Raw genomic sequence first — 7385 nt, 5'->3', positions numbered from 1 at the left:
TTTGTTTCAACTCCTGGGTCTCGATCCCTTCAGTGTCCTGCCACTTACCCCACTCCTGCTTCCAGTCTTCCTCCTTTCCTAACCCTCGCAGCGACCCTGTTCCGTCGTACATGGGTGATTATTCTAACCTGTGGTGAGTTCCGTTCCAGACCTGGAGGGTGAACCAGGGTCTTAGTCTTGGTCCCGCCAATCTCTGTGTAGCCAGTAAGCCAGGTCTATTTCGTAATTTTGAGTTTTGTTCCACATTTTTTTCTCCTCTTCTATCCAAGACCTTCTAAAGTGATCCTTTTGAGGGCAGTCGCTAGTGGTAGCTGGGCACCGTCTAGTTCTTCTGCCCTCAGGGCTGTGGAGTATGGTGCTTGCACGGTTCATTAGTCCATTGGACTAAGTGTTCTCATGGATCTCTTTTGGTTTTCGTCACTCTCTTTTTTTCTGGACAGGTAGAGACTAATATTTACATGTAGGATGACCACTCCTGAGCTTTTAAGGCCTTGTTATTATGGACTGCGTTATGCCAGTTGGACTTGGTGTCCTCCAAGACATAGTCTTGAACCCCCAGGCCCAGTGACTCGTTTCCTCAAGGTGTTTGTTAGGTCCAAGAAGTTTTCATAACTCTGTTCCCTGTGCATTCTACCACATTCATGGATATATTTGCAGCAAAGGTAAATACCCTGTCGAACCTATATATATATATCCATGGGTATGCACCCCTTCTTCCTCCTACACTTCTTTAAACTGTGTGTCTATCCAAATGTCTATTTGTAGATCATCACTGTGTACATGAAAAATCAAATAAACAAAAAGAACTAACTGCCATGGGGTCAATTTTGACTCATAGTGACCTGATAAGACCGGGTAGGGTTACCTCTTTGGGTTTCCAAGACTGAAATCTTTACAGAAACAGAAAGCCTCATCTTTATCATAGTGGTCTCTGTAGCCTTTCCCCTTTTGGGATTGATGGCATTAGACCTTTAGGTCTTCAAGTATGCAGCAGTACTGCATCCCAGTGGCCCTTCCTGATAGAATCCCTCCCCATCTCAACCAAGTCTATGCTTTTGTGTGCATTGTCATTTTCTCATCGACCTTTCACCGCTGGGAGTTCCCAAATTCCCTTCCCACCGCCATTCTCAAATATAGTATTAATATGTCCTTTAAAAAGTTAGTCATACTATCCCTCCTGCACTTGGTCCTTTGATGAAAGACATTATTGCTTAAGTACAGTATTATTATTTAGCTTAATGATAGGGTTGGAATAATAACTTGTGGGAAACTTTTTATAGATAACATCATGGTTTGAAATCCTCAATACTGTAGGGATGGATCTAGTGCAGGACGTAAGTGTATACTCACCTTAGCAAGTGTGTCCTGAGTAGCGTTTCTTTCCATTCTCTATTTTAGAAGATAATACAGTGTCATTTAAAGAGCATTGGCCTGGAGATCAGGAAGACTTTAGTTTAAATTACTTCTCTGACTTTGTTATCTGGATAACCATGAGGAAATCATACAAGTTTGTCAAACTTATTTTCTGGAATAGAGAAAGTGAAAGAGAATCTTTTCTCTTAGGTTTGATGTGATGTTTAAATCAGAACATAAATAATAGGACTGCATTACAGGAGTATGCTATGCTCCCTTGACCACCACTAGCATTCTGTTATAGAATGTATTTATAACTAGACCATTTATTTTTTTTCAACAGATATTGGAGAATAGTGTCATTTGGTTTGAGTCTTAAGTCAATAAAGTAATATAGACTTGTCTCACGGTCCTACAGGGGTATTACCTGGACTGACCACACCATCCCACCTCTTACAGAACAAAATTCATCTATAAAGTACCAGGGTAAATCAACATGATAGAGTGTTATGAAGCTAATGTTTGTCTTCCGGCCTCCCGAGTAAAGTAATGGGCCTATTACCAACCATAATTGATTAGGAATAAGTGGTGATTCTTGATAGCATGTTTATACTTTATGAATATTTGCATATGTTGAATATTATCAGCATTTAAGGACTTCTTTCCTCCTCTCATCACCACTATATGCAGAATTCTGGTCTAGGTGCCATGAGAAGATTCACAATAGAAAACCAGAACTTTGTCCCAAAGAACTAGCATTTTCAGTAGCAAAGGAAGATCGATGTTGAAGAAGACACACTGCTGTAACTATAGAGATTATGTGTATGTGTGTTGTGAGGGCGAAACAAGGTGATGAGAAAAGTGCTGAAGGAAGACTTCGGGAGGAGGTGACTGGCAGGTAGGGAGCCCGAGGTGAGAAGAGAAGAGGAGGGGAGGGGATCAACGCAAGGTGGCTATCTAGTCATGGTAAGCTAGTTTATGATGTGATACCAAAAGCACACTGGTGACAGTAGGGAGGTTTATCCATTGCTAATGCTGCATGTCTACAGTGTGTCAGCTGTGCTTCTGCTTCTTGCTGACCTTTATGCAAGACCCAGTCCTGGTGCAATAGGAAAGAGAAACATGTTGAACCACTAGCAGTTTATCAAGCTCATGCTGGAACTGACATGTGCCACTCCTGCGCACATTTAATTGGCCAAAGTAAATTGCCTGGCCTCTTCTGAATTCACAGAGCGATGATGTATCATCCTTTTACACGGACCGGTACCGCAAGTTAGATGGGAAAACTAGAGGTCATTGAGGTACAGGGTCACGTAATGCTCCCCCAGAAAGCAGCAATGAGTCATGTGCCTTTATGACTATTAAGAGGGCAATAAAGATGTGTTTATGGCTTGATTTTTATTTACCACTGAACAGTATTTTAAAACTTAAAGCCAATCTCCTGGGCTTTGCTGATAGATGCAAATCTCTTCTTTAGTAGAGGAACTCTTGGGCAGAGTGGGTAGCTTGACAGCATCTCCACCCATGGTCCTTTCACCCTGATTCTGAGGCCCAGAGAATGGGCTCTTACTGTGGCTGATCCACATTCATCTTGAAGACAGCTATTGTTCCATAAGAAGGAGAATTTCACTCTCTCTGCCCTATTGATGTCTTTATTCTGTGTGAAAATTGCCTACAGCTGTTCGTTGTTAAAAAGTCCATGCCAAACCCAAACTTGAAGCTGAAACCATTGGAAAACAAATTATCTTGAGGTTTGTGCCTGTCCTGGTGAGTGATGGATACATTTTTGTCTACTCCTGACTTCAGGACTTAGACCACAAATCCATTCAGCTGCCATGGGTGGCTTCGGGTAAGGGAGGTGGGCCCAAAGCCACTGGAAGCCTCCGCCCTGGGTGCTCTGGAGTGTTTGCAGAAGCAGCGTTGCTTCTGCCCATGCACAGGAGAGGGAGGCACGTTGGGGTAGTGGGTCCTGGAGAGTGCCTGGGCTCTGGGTTCTGACAGCTCTGTAACCTAGGACTCCTAGCTTTCAGATGGTCTCGTTCTGAATGGAGTTTGCTGTCTTGCCTATTAAAACAAGGATCATACCCTCTCTTTGACAGACATGTGAGGATTAAAGAAGAGTGTGATAAATGAGGAAAATCGTGCCCATTAAGTACTTTATGCCCCTCTTCCTAGGGAATTGGGAAGGATGAGAGACAATTTGGGTATTTGGGGGTCTGCATCTCAGCTTTGGTTTGTTTTTGTCTTGATAGCCACTTCTGCCTGGCTGTGTGCAGCATGCAACCCTTGTACCTCCATATCTGTTGGAAGCATCTCACCAGAGCTGGTCATCCAAAGCTTGTTTCCTCTGCCTCATGAGCTGAGTCACTCATTTGACATTTTCAAAAGTGACGCTAAGTAGGCTTCTTCCAGAAGTGCTTACTGCAACCTTATCATCTCATAAATAAAGTACGCCTGGATGGAGGTCAGCCCTGTGAATCTTTAAAGAAATGGGCAGCAGACAGCATCTTGGTAGGCTCCCTGCCACTGGTTGTGGAAGCAGAATGAGATCCTAGCCCCACACCCTGACTTTTTTTTTTTTTAAGTAACAACTTTATTGAGTTAACCCACATACCATGTAATTCACCCATTGAAAACATACAATTCTATGCCTTCTGGTGTATTCATAGAGCTGTGTAACCATCACCGCAATAGATTTTTGAACATTTTTTATCACCTCAATAAAAGGTGTAAACACTCCCCATTTCCCTCCAATCCACTTTCTCGTAACCGTTAATCTACTTTCTCTCTCACTGCTTGGCTTATTCTAGGTATTTAATATAAATGAAGTTATATGTATGTGATCGTTTTGCAACAGACTTCTATCATTTAGTGTAATGTTTTCTGGAAGCACCTGCCAGTCATTGTCACTGCCCTTGAGTCGATGCTGACTCATAATGACTCTATTGGTCAAGGTAGTACTGCCCCTGTGAGTTTCTGAGACTCTTAACTCTATTGGGAAGTAGAAAACCCCATCTTTCTCCCTCAGGAGAGGTTGGTGGCTTTGAACTGCTGACCTTGAGGATCGCAGCCCAATATACAACCACCATGCCACCTGTCAGTACTTTATTTAATTTTATTGACATTATTCTACTGTATGGACTGACCATGTTTCCTTTATCCATTCATTAGCTGATGGATATTTGGTTTGTTTCAACCCTTTCACTATTGTCAGTAGTGCTGCTGTGAGCATCCTTGTACACAGTCTTCCGTGGACATATGTTTTCAGTTCTCTTGCATATCTATCTAGGGGTGGAATTGCTGGATCACATGGACATTCTATGTTTACCTTTTGAGGACTGGCCAGACTGTTTTCCCAAGCAGCAGCATCCTTTCACATTTCTACCAGTGTTGTATGAGGGGCCCAATTTCTCCACATCTTTTCTAACACATGTTATCTATCTATCCTTGCCTGTTTTATCGATTAAAAGTCATTTTATGTTTCTTAAAGAACTGAGGCTATATCACTTTGTGTGTGTGTGTGAGAGAGAGAGAGAGAGAGAGAGATCAAATGATGATGTCTCCTTGCTCATAATTTTTTAATTACTTGGGATATTTAAGAAAAATGTATTCAGGTGTGGCACCATGTGACTTCCAATAGTCATCTATTTTATGCTTTTCCGGCATGGGTACTTTTTTCCTGTGGCTACTTTTGCCTCCACCCTCTACTTTGTCTTCTGCCTCAGCCACTAAGATTGTAACCAATCTGAGGCCGTAGCTCTCTTTCTGGAAGATTCCCCTCCACTCTTTTTCCCAGATGGACCCTTCAGCCTCTTGCATTATCTACAGCAACCTATTTGAAGAGCACTGCCGTGGGTACGTGCTGTCCAGATTAGGCTCTGCCTAATCTTGTACAACCAGTGAACTGCTGCCCCCTCCCCCCACCCTCCTGCATGACAGTCCTTTCTATGTGTGAGCCCCTGGTTGCAGCCACTGTCAATCCATATCATTGAGGGGCTTCCCCCTACTCCCCCCCCCCACCATTGACCCATGCTTTGCCCAGCATAGTGTTCTTCTCCAGTGATTGACCCCTAATTATATTTCCCAAAGCAACCGTTGTTCTTTGAGGTCTTTGTGAGGTTTCCCTACTTTTCATGAGAGGTATCCTCTTGCCCTGGGCCAATTTTGAGTATGTTTTCATTTAGTCCTATTGCGTATCCCAGAGCAGCAGTGACCCAGGAGCTGGTTCCCCCTCGCAGGTTCAGTTTCTCTCCCCTCAGCCCTCTTGCACTGTGAAGCATGCAGAATGTCTAACTACCTTTGCTGAATGGAGTTGGGGGCCACAAACCCAGGCTTCAGACCAGCATGTTTATTTTAATTTGTGAAATGTTTTACAATAAATCAGCACGCATATTATTTGGAACCAGTTTGGTAGACTCATTTTAGGAAAGATTTTACTTCTAATATAGACCTTAACATCTGTATGAATTGATAGCTAGTTGGAAATAGCAATGCAGTGTGGACCCAAGTTTTTGAAGTTTGCGATGTTACCAGTTCAGTTTTGTTTTGTTTTCCAGTGAATCTGAATCCTTTCAAACCAAGTGCTTAGTCTTCTATTTGGCCAGTCCATCTAATGTTTTGGGATACTAAATTATAAAGTTCTGTGTCTTTCCGGAAATGTGGAGAATTTTAAAGAAACCTATTAAATCCATTATACAGCCCAACAACAATACAAAAGATTTTCTTGGTGACTTGGTTTTTAGGTCTGTTCTTGGGGTTGTTTGGGGTGCTGATTCAGAAAACCATTGGATAGCTCCCATCAGCTCTAGTTTTGTAGATAGGGTCCTCCACTATATCTTCAGTTATTAGGTTATACTAATTTATCAATTTATCATCGCAATTTTTTTGGTAAGTAGATAGAAATTCAGTTTTTCCCCAAACTATTTATTAGGAGCTAATTCAGATAGCATACCATTCCATAGTTCAATCCTATCAGTGTTGTACAATCACTACCAAAATCAGTTCATCCTACTTTTAAATACGGAGAGAATTCAGACCCACAATTCATAGTATAAGACCAAAAAAATGACAAGAAATATTTGAAAAGGAATGAAGTATTAAGAGACTTCCATAAGAAACTGTACGGGCCCGTGGCGGCTAGTTGATTATCCACTGGGATGCCACTCACAAAGCCAGTGGTTTGAAAGCACTAGTCACGCTGCGCCCTTTAAAAGATTTTGGAAAGGATTTGGAAATGCAGAGAGGCAGTTTTTCTCTATCCTAGAGGGTCACTATGAGTTAGAATTGGCTAAGAGACCTTGCATTCTAGAGACCACACGCTGGACACTGCAAAGCCGGACACAGCTTGAGAAGAGTGAACACTGAAGAAAACGGGAAAGGCGTGTATTTGGAAGGTGTGAGCGCCCTTTCGAGTGTCAAAAATGCACGCTTTCTAGCAATTTTCATAAACATTTTGAAGATCTAAATTTCCCCCCAAATTATGCAGTAAACATGGTAGAATACATTTTAATATATAGATGCCAATGGATGATTCATGTTAAATGTTTCAAAAGTGAGTTTGACCCCAAGCTTCTTTATAAGAAAGATTCTAACTTAAGAGTTTCTGTGTACAGGTTGAGAAATTGTACCATCTTATAACAAGACTGGAACATTTTAATTTTAACTCAAAAGTTTGAAATCTGACAGACCCATTTTGGGTTTCAGAACACTTGAATCTCTCTTGGCTGTCCCAAACTCACTATCAGTCCGTTGACTATGAGTCATGGTGGCCGTACAGGACAGGGTGCCACTCATCCTGGAGGTGTCCTCAGGCTGGAGGTCTTTGTGGGAGCAGGAAGTCCCATCTTTCACTTGCACAGCAGCATATAGGCTCTGACAGCTGACCTTGTGGACGTCACTCAAACCATAACCCAGTATGCTATCAGGGCTCTTTATTTCTGCAGTCTCTCTTATTACTGGTCCCGTTTAAGATAGCAAATTTAAGATTAAAAGTATTTTTAAAGTTCCTAACGAAGGTGAAGTGATTCTTAGGG

General features: G+C 42.1%; 1 protein-coding gene across 3 annotated transcripts in view; it reads left to right on the top strand.

Moving 5' to 3' along the window:
• Positions 1 to 7385, top strand: part of DAAM1 (dishevelled associated activator of morphogenesis 1) — a 201688-nt gene that overhangs the window by 72547 nt on the left and 121756 nt on the right. The gene's annotated exons all lie outside the window — the stretch shown is intronic.

Source organism: Echinops telfairi, unplaced genomic scaffold (assembly GCF_000313985.2).
Source record: "Echinops telfairi isolate 266 unplaced genomic scaffold, ASM31398v2 ScPeMD7_18;HRSCAF=68, whole genome shotgun sequence".
NCBI lineage: Eukaryota > Metazoa > Chordata > Mammalia > Afrosoricida > Tenrecidae > Echinops > Echinops telfairi.
The sequence above is the reverse complement of the archived record's forward strand: the minus strand, read 5'-3'. Positions and strand labels throughout refer to the sequence as shown.